This window comes from Lontra canadensis, unplaced genomic scaffold (genome assembly GCF_010015895.1).
Source record: "Lontra canadensis isolate GAN:19392208 unplaced genomic scaffold, GSC_riverotter_1.0 scaffold38, whole genome shotgun sequence".
In the NCBI taxonomy this organism is placed as follows: Eukaryota; Metazoa; Chordata; class Mammalia; order Carnivora; family Mustelidae; genus Lontra; species Lontra canadensis.
In genome coordinates, this window is record NW_022631032.1 from 17,987,232 (window position 1) to 18,003,085 (window position 15,854).

Below are 15,854 nucleotides of genomic sequence, written 5' to 3' on the forward strand. Positions count from 1 at the left end.
GAAAAAAACTTGAAGTGGGGACGCCTGGGTCAGTTGGTTAGGTGACTGCCTTCAGCTCAGGTCATGATCTTTGAGTCCCAAGACTGGGTCCCAGGTTGGGCTCCCTGCTCAGTGAGAAGTCTGCTTCTCCCTCTGACACTCCCCCCATCTCATGCTCTCTCTTTCAAATAAATAAAATCTTAAAAAAACAAACAAACCTGAAGAGGTAAATATTAATTCTATATAGACTGTGAAAAGATAAATATATTATAATCCCTAGATCAACTACTAAGGAAAATAAACACAGATATGGTCAAAATGCCAATGAAGAACATAAAAATAGTCCTAAATAAATCCAAATAATCCAAAAGGAAGGAAAGAGGGAACAGGAGCAAAACTTAGAAGGCACAAATAAAAACAGCAGACCTAAATCCAGTCGAAACACCACATACATTAAATGTAAAAATCTAAACCTACCAATTAAAAGATACAGATTGTCATTATGGATGAAAAAACAATACCTAATTATACAGTACTTATAACAAATCATTTTAAACGTTATGACACAGATATGCTTAACGTTAATAAGATGTTAAGAAATATACCATTAAAGAGTAAAGACAGCTAACATGGCTACATCAATCACTTAGAATGCAGAATAAAAAAAATTACCAGAGATAAAGAAGGACATTACATAATGGTAAAGGATCAATTTATCTAAAAGACATCACAATCTTAACATAATATACAACTAATAACAGAGCTTCAAAATATATGCAAGCAAAACTGGTAAAAATGATGGGAGAAGCAGATAATCACAATTATAGGAAACCTCACATGTCTCTCCTAATAACCAACAGAACCAAGTAAATACATAAATGCATCAAAGATACAGATGACCTGGACAATACTACCAACTAAGGCCTGAGTGATATGTAAAGAACATTCCACCTAACAACAAAATAATATATTTTATTTTCAACTGCACTTGAAATAATTCAACAAGACAGACCAAATTCTGAGCCTCAAACCTACACCTTAACATATTAAAATAAATTGAAAACATCTAAATATATTCTCCGGACATAAAAGAATTAAACTAGAAATCAGTAACAGTAAGATGCTTGGGAAATCCCTAAGTATATGGAAATCAATGTTGATACTCTACTAGTAGAGATAAAAAGAAAACTAATTCTAAATAATCCATGTAAAGAGGAAATCTCACAGGACATCAGAAAATATTCTGAATTTTACTGAATGAAAATTAAAATACAGTATGTCAAAATTTTGAGGATGAAGTTATAAGCAGTATTTAGAGGGCAATTTATCTATTAAATGTTTCTGTCACTAAAGAAATTCTCAAATTAATAACTTAAGGTTTCATTTAAGAAACCAGAAAAAGAATAAAATAACCATATGACAAGCAGAAAGACAGAATAAAGGACAGAAATCAACAAAGGTGAGAACAGAAAAACTAAAAAAATTAATGAATCCCAAAGCTAGTTCTTGGGAAAAAGTCAATAAAATTGATAATCCTCTAGCCAGAATAACAAAAGAAAAAAGAACCAGTATCAGGATGAAAGAGGGGATTACTGGTAAAAACCTCAAAGACATTAAAAAGATTAAGGGAATATTATGAACAACATTAGGTATATAAATTCTACAATTTGAATGAAAAGACCAGTCCTTCAAAGACATAAATGTTACTCAAGGGTGTGTGTGTGTGGGGAAAGTAACCCCAGTAGTCCTACAGCTTTTAAAGAAATTAAACTCATAGGTAAAACATTCCAGGAAAGAAAATTCCAAACCCAGAGAGTTTCAATGGCCAATTCTATCAAATATTTTAAAATTAACAACAAACTGCACATCTAGAAAGCAGAAGAGAGAACACATCCGACTTTATGAGGCCAAAATATTATAATTCTAATACTAAAACCAGGCATAGACATTACAAGAAAACTATAGACAGTACTGTTCATCAACACAGACATAAATATCCTTAACTAAATATTAGCAAATTGGATCCAATAATAAATGAATAATGTATCACAACCAAGTGGGGTTTATTCTGAGATCACAACTCTAGAATCAACTAGTGTAATTAAACATATTAATGGACTAAATAAAAAACCACATCATCAGTACATTTAACAAAACACAGTTTCATGATGGGGGCGGGAACCTCTCAGCAGACAAGGAATTTAGAAGGTAACACCTTTAACATGATCAAGGGTATTTATAAAAGTTACAGACAATATCCTATTTAATGGTGAAAGATTTCTAAGATCAGAAATAAAGCAAGGATGTCTACTTTTGTCACTTCTATTCATTCTCAGACTGGTAGTCCTAGTCAATAAAAAGAAAAAGAAACAAAAGACATATAGATTGGGAAAGAAAAATAAAACAGTCTCTACTCATAGATGGCATTATTGTTTACTGAGAAAATCTATTTAAAAAAAAAATCCAAGAATGAGTTTAGAAAAGTTGCTGGATGCAAGGTCAACATACAAAAAGCAACTGTATTTCCACATACTAGCAATTAATTGGAAATCAAAATTTTAAAGACTGTACATTTACAATACAAAAGAATGGAAGAGAGAAAGTGAAAACAACAACAGAAAAATGCTTGGGTATAAACCTAAAAAAAAAAGAAAATGCAGGATTTGTACGCTGAAAACTGTAAGACACTCATGAAGGACTTAAAGAAAACCTACACAAGTAGGAATAAGGTGTTTATGAACTGACGACTCATTATTGCTAAAATGTCAATTTGATCTATAGATTCAAAGTAATCCTTGGAATCAAAATCACAGCAGTATTCCTTGTATATATCAAGGATCTAAAATTTACATGTAAAGGCAGAGATATCAGAACAGCCAGAGTAATTCTGTGTGGAGAGAATATAGTTGGGGATCTCCCACAGTGTAATTTCAAGAATTACTATAAAGCTGCAGTAACCAAGGCAGTGCAATATAAGAAAAAAAAAAAAAAAAAAAAAAGACATATCTAGAATAAAGAATCCAGAAATAAACCCATGCAAATTTGATCAATTATTTTTAACAAAAGTACAAAGGCAATTAAAAGGAGATATAACCTTTCCAACAAATGGTCCCAGATATCCACATGCCAAAAAATGAACGCCAATCTATACTTAACACTGAAAACAAAAATTAACTCAAAAAGGATCATAGATCTAATGGCCAAATCAAAGGTTTATTAAATGTCTAGAGGAAAAGATATGAGAAAATGTGTAGGTTGGGCAAGGAGCTCTTGCATAGGACACCAAAAGAACAAGACGAAGATAAAACAACAAGATATACACTGGAAGAAAACATTTGCAAATCATATACCTGACAGAGAATTTGCATTCATAATATACAAAGAACTCTCAAAACCCCAAAAATAAGAAAACAGCTCAACAAAATATGAGTAATTACACTGTGTTGGAACAACTTAGCATCCATTTGGGAAAGGGAAAAAACAAAAACCAAAAAACACTACCTCCCATTACAGGTCTAATTTAGCTGCAATTATATTGTAAAGATAAATGTAAAGAGTAAAATGATAAAGCTCTCAGAAACAAATATAGGATATTATCTTTATGACTCAGGTTAGGGAAAGACTTCTTAAGATATCAAAAGCTCAAAAGTTTTAACCTTGAAGGAAAATACTGAAAAATTTGACTAATTAAGACCCCATGTTCAATGTCACAAGAAAGGGTGAAAAGTCAAGTTGGAATGGGAGAAGACACCTGCAACATACACCGCTCACAAGAGGTCAGATCTAGGATATATAAAAAACTGTAAATTAATGAGAGAAAATTTGAAAGAAAAATGGGCAAGAGATTTAACAGACACTTTATAAAAGAGGCTATGTGAATGTCTAGTAAGCTTATAAAAAAGTACTTGATGCTGTCATCAAAAAAATTCAAACTTTATAGATAATGAGATACTCATAACAAATAGGCTAAATAAAGAAGTCTGACAAAAACCAAAAACCAAGAATGTGTCCAAAAATGTGGAGCAACAAGAAATCTCACAGTTTTCCTGGGAGTATAAATTGTTTAATAATATGGTATTCTCTATTAGTCTGTATAGTTTATATGCCAAAAATTCTATGCTGAGGTATATATACTAGAGAAATGCTCATTTGCAACAGAGGCATGCTCATGAATAGCTGTATTGTTCATAATAGGCAAAAACTGGAAACAACCCAACTATCCCTCAATAGCAGATTATGGATAAACTGTGGTGCATCCATTTGACGGATTATGAATAATCTTAGATACACATAACACAGGTAAATTTTTGAAATAAGATAGTGTCGTGCAGAAGAACCCAGACCCGAAAGAATACATGTTATAAGATTATTTAGTTAAAAACATGCAAAATTAAATTGTACTGGTTAGAGAGGAATAATTAGGTGGCAAAGTTACAAAAGAAAACGGAGAGAGACACACTATTATAAAAGTCAGATTAATGGCCACATTGCAGGGTGGGAATAGATGGTTCTGATCATAAGGTGGGCACCAAGGGCACTTTTGTTGACAACAGTATTGTTCTGTTTCTTGATCTGGGAAGAAGTTACATTTAAATAATTCATAATAGTCTACATTTGTTTTACATATTTTGAGCGTGTTATACTTCACAATTTTTAAAAAGATTAAAAGAAAGAAGGATAAAAACACTGGACATGAGTGTTCTAAAACATTCCTCTAAATCATTCTTCTAAAACATCAATTAAAATACAGCTGAACTAAAAGGAAAAGCATATTTTAAAAATTGGCAGACATAGTATTTCAGCTTAAGAACAACAAAGGTAGACTCCCTTGTTGGTTTGGCAAGTTTTATTCTCCTGAACTAATGTTCAAAATGAAAATGAAAAAGTCACCTGAAATTGAAAAAGAAGCTACTCACTCCTTGTACCCATGCCCTTCCCTCAACCACCAATTTGTGTCTACAAAGGAATTAAGAATAAAAATAAATATTAAAATGATTAACTTATTTATTATCAATTTACTGACTTCGTATAAGATGCTTTAAATCACTTTAAGTAACATTCTTTTTTTTTTAAAGATTTTTACTTATTTGAAAGAGAAAGAGAGCCCACGTATGCACGTGAGCACACACACACACACACACACACACACACACACGAGTGAGCACAAGGTGGGGGGAAAGGAGAGGAAGATGGAAGGAGAGAAGCAGACTCCCTGCTGAGCAGGAAGCCAGCTCAGGATCTGATCCCAGGACCCTTGACTGAATGAGCCACCCAGGAACCAAGTAAGTAATATTCAAATCCTTAATAATCTATAAAAACTATCACAGAAAACAATCCTACATTAGTTTATTTGTGTAACTGGGCTCCTGGGGGGCTCAGTCAGTTAAGCCATCTGCCTTTGGCACAGGTCATGAGGTCCTGGGATTAAGTCCCATATTGGGCTCCTTGCTCAGCAGGGAGTCTGCTTTTCCCTTTCCCTCTGCTGTGCTCTGTCTCTCTTTCTCTGTCAAGTAAAAAACTAAAATCTTTAAAATAAGATAAATTATTATGTAACTGACATGTTTTACTCAACAATTCTAAGACTGGAGAAAATGTATCTCAAGGTTTTGCCACTGTAATTTTATGGAAAACATTCATTTACTAATTAATCTATTAATTAAATCACTCACTTTTATACTAGATAATTTATAATTATGTAATTCAAATAAAATATATTTTTTTGTGAATACATGATTTGGGGTGGGATGGGACAAGAAGTTTCCTTTCCCAAATCTGACTAGCTATTTTACAAGTGCTTTAGTTTACATATCATTTCCAATGTATCAGCTATTTAGACTTGCTTATAGTTTATATGTGCCACCATTCTGGCGGTATGAAAAGTGAACCCCACCTTATCAAAAACTATACACTTGGCTTATTAGGCAGTTCTTAACAATGAATGGCAACTCCCAGCATGCCATCTTCACCTGTGAAGTTTCCATTTTTCCTGTGTTTCTTTGTGCTATGTATTCAGCAATCCTACAAACTTTAATTACTGATAATGATTTAAATGTTAATATTAACAGTAAAGTTGTTTTCTAGTCTGTCAGGGAAACTCGCTGGTACATCCAACAGACAAACAAAAACAAGAATACCCACATATGACATAGCCAAACACCTTTTAGATTAAAAATTTACATTAGTTAAAGTCCAGATCTATGTCTTATTTTTATTCATTCACTTCTAACACTTTTTAAATGGCTACTATTTACCACAGACTGGGTTTAAATACAGGGAATAATTCAAACCAGGTCCCTATACACTGAGAGTTAAAGGTGCTAAACAGGAAACAGGTTAACTAGTATGAGTGCCTCAAACATCTAGAGAGCTGCGGACATCTATTAGGCTGCCATAATAGTACCTGGAGGACCAAGAAAGGTATTCCAGAAAAGGGATATTACAGTCTTACACTGGGTCTCTATTGTTGCATAACAAATTACCACAAACTTAGCAGGTCACAATAGCAGTCATTTATTAATGCATAGTTCTGCAGGACAGAAGTCCAGGCGTAGTGTGGCTGGGTCCTCTGCTCAGGATCTCTTCTAAAGCTGAAATCAAAGTGTCAGTGAGCAGTGTTCTCACCAGAAGACCTAAGGAAGAATCTACCTTGAGGTTCATTTATTTATGGTATAGAAGATTATACAGGAGATGTACATGGGGAGGGGGGATCGCGAGATTCCTATGGGCCATCTTAGGAATTCTGACTACTGTCAAGGGCAACCTAAAGAAACTGAAGATGAGGCAAAGGGAGCTGGAGACAATGAGGGCACAATTGATGTCATGAGTCAGGAAAGAGAATGGAAGATTGGGGGTGGTGGGGGGGGAGAGGTATGTATGACTGGACTTGTCTTCCTAGTCCCCAGCAGAGTAACCAGGACTAATCTGCCAAGGAATGAATTTACCATGTTACACCAAATTGAGCTAGCAAGTATTTACTATGGGCTTATATACTTATAGCTGCAAGAAAAAAGCTAAGAAATTTCTTGTACTAAACCACAAGGCAGAACTGAGGAGTGACAAACTACGGAAGACAACATGGACAAAAAACGAACTGGACATTAAGAAAACGGGCTCTTATCCTATATCTCTTCTAAATATAAATGACCAAATTAAACAAACTCCAAGGGCTTTAGTTTTGCCGCATCTTCAACAGAGATGATTTAATTATTTGATTTCTAAGACCCCTTTCTAGGACTAACTATCCTACAAAATGGAAGGCATGGTTCTTGCCCTGAGGCAAATTCTATTTAGCAAGTTTAGAATGTAGTACTAATTCATGTTGTAATCTAGACATTGCTCTATCAGCAGTAACATTAAAAAAACAAATCAACAAAGAAACCTATTCTAAACAAGGAATTTACTCTCTTTTACAAATTTAATGGTGATCAGACACCCTTATGCTAAGGTTTACTTGCTTTTCACAATAAAAAAGCAAAACACCCAAACTACATATCTTTTAATATTTCTTTAAAGTAGGCTCCATGCCGAAAGTGGAGCTTGACCTCAGGACTCTGAGATCAAGAGATGCATGCTCTACTGACTGAGCCAGATAGACACCCCCAAATTATGTATCAATACCAACTCCTGTTAGAATAAGAGGAGGTATTGCCATCTATGATGGGCAATTTAATTATCAAATATAATACTATTGTTTAGAAAACTAATGTCCAAAATGCCTATTTCAAAAATACTGCTGGACTAAAACAGAAAACTTCATTTCAGAAAATATGTAAGGTGTAAATCTGAAAACAACCAGCAGAATGTCAGTCAGTTGTTTTAATCAAAAAAATTATTTTTAATGGCTTTTACAGAGCTACGTATATTTTAATAGGCATATTTGCCTGAGTTAAAGAGACAAAACTGACAGTCTGGGGAGGATACAGGGGCTAGAATTCTCAGAAAAGAGTAACAGAGAGAGGCTGGTACTACTAGAAAATCCCACAGATCTGTAGATTATCCCCTTGGGTACTCAGCTAAGTACAAAATAGCACATGTATATAAAAATACTACCTAGTCTAGTGAAAAGAAGCATCCAAAGTAATTAAAGCAATGTTTCTCAACTTCTTTCTCCTTATCACCCTGACCCAGCAGGTTTTTTGAGACTTTTTTTTTTCTTCCCTAACTGTCCGCATGAAATTTTACTACTACTGTGTACCTAACCTCTACAGTTTGGCCCTTTAGAGGGCCATAAATCATTGTAATAATATGACTGATCTTTCTCTCACACATACACACATACATACTCACAGCAAAAAAATAAATTTTGCCAAGTTGGAGGTGATATTATCCCCAGTGAAAATACATGGATTTTGAAGGAACAGTGCTTGAGTTGCATATTGGGAAGTGTCCTGTTCCCACCAGCTAGGGTGAAAAACTCGAATTTCCTGGAGCACTGGACAGAATACTCAAGAAAAACTCACTTCTGTACAGCAGATTTAGCATTTTCTTGAAATTAAATAACATTTATTAAATTTATAAAATATAAATTTAACACAATATATAAAAGGCCATCCTCAGCAAAATTTCAAAAATTTGCTGAAATTAAAAATGACCTAAATAGAAGGAGAGCTGTAACTTGTTCATGGATCAGAAGACTCAGCACTGTTAAGATGTTAATTTTTGCCAAGCTGACCTATAAATCAACATAGTCCAATTTTGCTCCTAGAAACTGACAAGCTGATTCTAAAATTTATATAAAAACACAAATGACCTACCCAAAACAATTTTGAAAAAGGAAGTAGTTGGTGATCAAGACTTATACCATCACAACAGTATGGTACTGGCATTAACAACACACTTTTAATAAAGATATAAAGACAATTCAGTGAAAAAACACTCTTTTCAACAAATATTTTAATAACTGTATGTAACCACATATTAAAAAAGTGAACTTTGGCATATATTGTGCATAATATAGATTTTTTTTTAAGATTTGTTTATTTGGGAGAGTTAAAGAGAAAGCACACATAGACAGAGGGAAAAGCAAACTCCCCGCTGACCAGGAGGCCCAACACAGGTCTCAATCCCAGGACCCTGGGATCCTGACTTGAACTGAAGGCGGACACATAACTGAATGAGCCAACCAGGCGTCCCTACATAATATACAAACATTAACTCAAAACAGATTATAGATCTAAATGTGAAATTTAAAACTATGAAACCTCGGAAGATACAAGAAAAACTACATGACACTGAGATAGATAGCTTTTTAGATACAACACCAAAACCAAGATTCATAAAAGAATGAATAAACTGGGCTTCACAAAATTTAAAACTTCTGCTCTTCAAATAAACTCTTAAGAGAATGAAAACACAGCATGAGTCTCTGTATCCAGAACATATAAAGAACTCTTAAAACTCAAGAGCAAGAAAATGATCCAATTAAGAAAAAAAAAAACTAGCAAAAACACTTGAAAAGACATTTCACCAATGAGAATACACAGATTGCCAAGAGGTACATGAAAAGATGTTTAATACCATTAGTCATCACTGCAGTGCAAATTAAAACTACAATGAGATACATTGTCGGATGGATACAGTGCACCCATTCTATTAGAATTTTTAAGATGAGGAAAGACTGATTGTACCAAACATTGGTGAGAATGTGGAAAAACAGATTTTCGTATCTTGCTGGTGGGAATGTATAAAGATACAACCAGTTTGGACACAGTTGGCAATTTCTTAAAAAGTTAAACAAACTACCATATGGTCTGACCCTATCACTAGATATTTACCCAAGAGAAAGGAAAGACTATGTTCATATAAAGACTTACACAGAAAGGATCATACTAGCTTTATTTGTAATAGATGAAAAAGGGAAACAACTCAAATGTCTATCAACAGCTCAGTAGATAAACTGTATTTATAGATACAATGGAATACTACTCAGCAGAAAAGATACTACTACACAGAAAAGAATAAACTGTTAATATGTGCCACAGAATGAAATTCAAAATAATTATGCTGAATTTAAAAAAGCTAGACAAAAGGAGGATATACTGTATCATTTCATTTATATAAACCTCTAGAAAATACAAATTAGCCTACAGTGACCAAAACAGATCAGAGGTTAGGGGCAAAAGGAATCTTTTGGTAGTGGTGGAAATGTGAGCTACCTGGATTAAGGTGATGGTTTTATAGGTATATGTACAGTCAAAACTTATGAAATAGTACAATTTAAATATATGCAATTTATTGTACGTCAATTATACCTCACTAAAACTTAAAAAAAAAAAAAAAGGCTGAGGTGCTAGCTAAGACCCAACAGACCAATTAGCAACTTCAGGTCTGTCTAAAATTTAGGACAGAATTTATGACATTTTGCTATACTATGTTACTATAACTGTTCATATGTAGTAAGTATAAAAAAATCATCAGCATTATTGCTGAGTTTACAAGTAAAGATACTTTACTAAAAATATCATTGTTTACCCAACACCTATTTATATATACATGTCCAGTAAAATTACTCCAAAGAACTTAGACTACACTTAGTCTATTTGGAAAGACGATAATTTGTTTAATAATTCAAAATAAATACAAACATTATAAAATTTTTGTATGTCCACCGAAGCAGAATTTTTGGTTTCTTGGATCCCAATTTTTTTCCAATTAGCAAAACTGAAAATGATCCAAATGCTCTCTAAAAGGGGGACTGCTAAAATAAATGACATTATAAACAATGCAAAACTATGTGGCTACCAAGACAAATGAGGAAGCTCTCACTACTAACAAGGACTACTGATATACCACATTCCCAATATATATTCTCCAAATATACTGGGGATGAAAAATAAAAGATGCAAAATGTGTATATGCTAAATAAAAAGCAATACATGACTGGAATATAAAACTAAGCCACCATCAGTTTCTAGCTGCAAAAGCAGCTGGTTTCATTTAGACAATGCCTTCTTTGTTTCAGAACCACCCAAAAGCCATTTAGTGACAATGACATTTAGTACTACATACACCCATTTATAGATCTTTGGGGAAAACTGAACACTGATCAAGAAAATTTAAAAATCTGAGGCTGGAATCTAGAGGCACTGGCAAGAATAGAGGAGAGGTACCACTTCTAGGCATGGAGAAACTATTGGAAAATTCTCTCCTGGGTGTTAATGGAGTTGGTTCTTCTCTCCTCTTCACTCCCTCCTTTTAACTCCATGTCCTGTGGAAGTCAGCTGGAAGTTGGGTGGGCACACTTGAGATGGGGCTGAGAGTTATGGGTTCCAATACTAGCAACTGTGAGTAGCTACAGAAGACCATGTACATGCATACAGTGTGTACATGTATACAGCTTTAAGACAGAGAGTACGTATGACCTCAAGTACCTGAGCAAAGAGGTTAGGAGCTTAGGAACATCAACAGCTTAGTATACTGGCAGTCACCAGAAGTGACATGTGACCACAAGAAAGACTGGCTGAAGATTAGAGCAATTCTTGCTCATTTCTAGAAAAGACTAGAGAACATGGTGAAGGGTGGGGGTGTGTGGAATTCGGGCAATCTGTGTAAACGCAGAGTTCACTACTTTGTGTTAACTGCCAACAATATTATTACAATAATAATGAAAACTAATGATCTGCTTCTGTGATATGTGTATATATGTATATGTACTTGCTAAGCACTTCATCTGACAAAGTAAAATCAACATCATTTCAATGACCCCAAAAGGTATTTTTGAAAGCTTAAAAGATGTTAATAATTTGAAGGCTATTTTGACAAATCAATCCCCAAATATTTTGAATGACAAAACTAAATTCAGGAGTGAGTAAAATATACAAGACAGCATTTTCAAAAATATTAAGTTATATGATAGATATAGGCAAGATCTACTTATTGACTAGCTCTTAGATCAACTCCTTTGTGTTTAAAAAGGGTCACTTATCATCTAAGCCTTCCTCTGTTTTAAACACTAAAGACAGCACTGGCTAGATTGTAATTACTCCTAGTTTGATATTATTTTGAATAACGCTTTTGTCTAACAAAAATTTGGCACCAGGGAGGCTTATGTATTCACTGATTCACAATGCTGACATTTAATAGCCCTTGGTATCATGAAAATTAGGATCAGGCTTATATTATAGTTAAAAGGTAGGAATCCATAGAACGTGGCCATAACTTCTAGGGGGAAAAAAAAATCTACTTTTGAACCATTACAGCTTTATGGCACTATTTGACAAAAGAAAATATATTTCTCTTTCTCCAATTTACTTTATTTTCCCAGTCACTATCAAGTCTGACACAGGTTCAAATTCCTGTTCTGCTATACTTACTGATCCTGGAGATCCTGATCCTGGAGATGTTCAACTTTTCTGAGTTTTAGTTTTGTTAACTACTGGTGGAATGGAAATGTTAACCTACCAACTTTATGAGATTGTTGTATGAACTGAATCATGTAAGATAAGAACGCTTAGGCATATCACTATCTCTGAAATAAAATTCTGTAATTAACACCGATTTTTATCACTCTGGATAGAAGAAAATTTCTATGTGTAGAAAATAATTTTCTTTCAAAGTCAGACCTTTCCTCTGAAATGTGTTATCAGTATTTCAGACTAAATCATTTGGGCTCCACAACATGGCATTAAATCCTAGTAAATCCTAGGGCAATGACATATATAATAATAATTATTATTATTTAACTTAATAAATAATAAATAATATAATAAATAAATAAATATAATTATTTTGACTTTATTTATTTATAAATATTTCTATTTATTTATTTGAAAGAGAGATCGATCATGAACAGGGGGAGGGGAAGAAGTAGACTGCCCTGCTGAATAGGGAACCTGATGTGGGGCTTGATCCCAGGACCCTGGAATCATGACCTGAACTAAAGGCAGTTAACCAACTGAACCACTCAGGTACCCTTGGCTATGTATACTTAGAAAACAAATGAAACCTTCTGGGCAAAAGCAGGTCATTCAAGGTCATTCAGAATTTTTAGAGGACCTTAAATTTGGAGTGGAAAAAAGCACTGAAGTCCATTATTATAACCCCACACATTTAACAAAAGAAAAGTGAGTCACAAAGAACTTAAATGGATTTGGTCAACTGGTATATATAGGTAATAAGTTAAGAAAATCTAATAACTTATATTTCAATTGTTCTTTTACACTATGTAATACTACTCTGCCTTTATAAATTTTGACTGTTTGCCTTTTTAATTAACAGTGCTTCTTCTATGTCCAAGTGACTTTAATTTTTCCAAAAGTTTCCTATTTCAACTGCTTCTAGGCAATCAAAAATCTTCTATCAGGTTACTTATCCAAACAACTATTTCCCCTTTATGCCTTCCTATGAAAATGCTGATTTTCTGCATATATGTAATGGCCAAGAATGGCCAGACAACCAGTGATGGTAAGCCTCTATTCCTGCCCCAGGAGATAAACCAGGTAATAAACAATGATTGATCTAAGCAGGAAGTTAATCCCATTCTACCTTTTTTGGTGGATCAGAGTTTAGAGTAAGCTAGGAACCAAAGGAACCTGAGGAGGGCGTTTTGAGGGGATTTTAGAAAAGATGCTTTTGCTTGATTAAAAAAGGAAACAAAGAAAAAAGGAAACTTACAGTAAAGGTCCCCTTTCCACTTTCTTTGGTTGTTTTTCGTAAGCATATAATGCAGCAGTCTTATCTACTATGAGGAGAAAGCTAAAAGTCTCATAGAAAAGCTCATCCAGAGCTCTGAAATTACTCTTAACCAACCCCAAAATCACCTTGCTCTAGATTAAATTATATGAGCAATAAACCTGTATTTAGTTAGGCATTCAATTATTTGTGGTCCAACTTTAGTATTTCTAGCAAAATCATCTTACATATAGCTTCTACAACAAAAGTCTTCTTTCTCAGACCAAATAATATAAATGCATTTTAAATTAAGAGTTTTGTTAAAAATCAATTAGGTGTATTAGTAAAAAAAGAAGTTATTTGGTGGTCCACAGTATTCAAAACTTCAGGACATGACTGAAGAAACTAAAATAATATATCTAAAATAATACAATGTTTATTACGTTTATTCAGCATAGAAAGAAATCTGAATTTGTATATCCCTCTAAAAATTTATAAAAATAACTTCAAAAACTGTAAGTTTCAAAAAGATATTACTCTCAGTTACTTAAATTAATTTTTGAAAAACACTACTGTCACATTGACATGAAGCTTAAATATTTTTATTACCCGTCAAGAGTCATTTTATATGACAAAACATTGTTTTACCAAATGTATATACTGCCTCTTAAAAGAAAAAATTTACTATCTTGAATTAGAAAAATGGCCACAGATTTACCAAATTGTAAAATATATGACAATACTCTCAACTACTAAGTCACATGAGAAAAGACCGAAAAGTAGCCATAAAAAAAAAACTTGTCAAAAACCCATGAATCACTGAAGACAACTGTAGAGTCACCCACCCTCAAGAAGGGCCAGCTGAGTTGAAATACTAAGTTTCAGAGTAAGGGCCCAAGTGAGGAGATGTTAAGAAATGATGGTTAAAAATAAGTTAAGGGAGGAACCTATAAGTAGAGGATAAAAATCACAAATGTTTGGGGGTCACATGCTAGTGACACATAAACAACAGTTCCCAAGGATATCACACCAGAATAAACTGATGCTCAAGATGATTAATTTTTTTTAATTTAAAATAATTTGATTAGTACAGCAAAAGACAGTGCTGGCTATAATGAGACTTTGTAGTGATGGAGACATTAATCATGGTAAAGAGCAATATAGTCCAAACTTCCTCACCAAGATAAGATTTGTTAGAACTACTAAGAAAACAAGCAAACAAAGAAACCCAAGACTAGAGTTAAACAGAACAGAAAGCTCTTCCTTTTCATAGGTCTATACCACTAAAATTATTTTCTGACTTAAGAAAAGTAGATTTCTTTAGGACACCCCAATTACGTAAAGTAACCAGGCACTCCATTTAAAATAAATATGTACATCGTGAATTAGGTGCATGTATCCAATAAATATCAACTTGAACTTAATTTACTTAGGAAGGTTTAAAAAAAATTACAGCATTTCTTTGATCACTACCTAATGTAATAATGAACCATTTTAACTAAAGATCAAATTTATTTGGATAATCCAACTTTAAAAAGATAAGTACTTTTTCTATCTACTTAATATTACCACAGTAGAACTGTATGAAAGAGTGAAGGAAAAGATGAGATGAACTTGCAGGCTTTCGTAGAATTACCAATCATTTTAGGTCATCTGTTTTGGCGTTCCTATAGCAACTTTCTGACTCATGACCCCCTCACTCCAATAATTCAGAGGACTGACTTATGTATGAAAAATGTATTGTCAATGTATTTCCAGTGTCAATAACACACATTAATAAATCTGATCTTATTACAGTAAATTACATATTTTTAGCCTCAATTTAGTAAATTAAAGAAACTACTGGCAACTAGAAAAACACAGAGGAAATTATACATATACCCAATGTGTCTCATGTCAGTCCTGCACATTAAATGCACTGTACCTTTCAGTTTGGAAACTTTAAATACGTCTTTCTTTATTGAAAGACTCAAACAGATGAGTCTGTATATAATGCTTACAATGCTTATTTACAGAAAACAAATTTGATCTCATAGTTAAATTAGATATATTATAAACTTAATAGAAATGTCTTTTATTTAAAGTTCACAAAAAAGAAACCTCATCTAAAATGCATACAAGTATTTAACAGTGAAGTCTCATGTTTACAACTTATTTCAAATGGGATTCAGAAAAAGAAAAAGAAAAACCACATAAGTGTGTATATACAGTATGCGTAAAAATAAGAGGGATAGCAAATGTGGCAAAATGTTATCAATGCTGAATCT

At 33.4% G+C, this 15,854-nt stretch overlaps 1 protein-coding gene across 11 annotated transcripts in view; it reads right to left on the bottom strand.

Annotated features, from left to right (window-relative positions):
- Positions 1–15,854, bottom strand: part of ANKRD28 (ankyrin repeat domain 28) — a 202,071-nt gene that overhangs the window by 105,082 nt on the left and 81,135 nt on the right. The gene's annotated exons all lie outside the window — the stretch shown is intronic.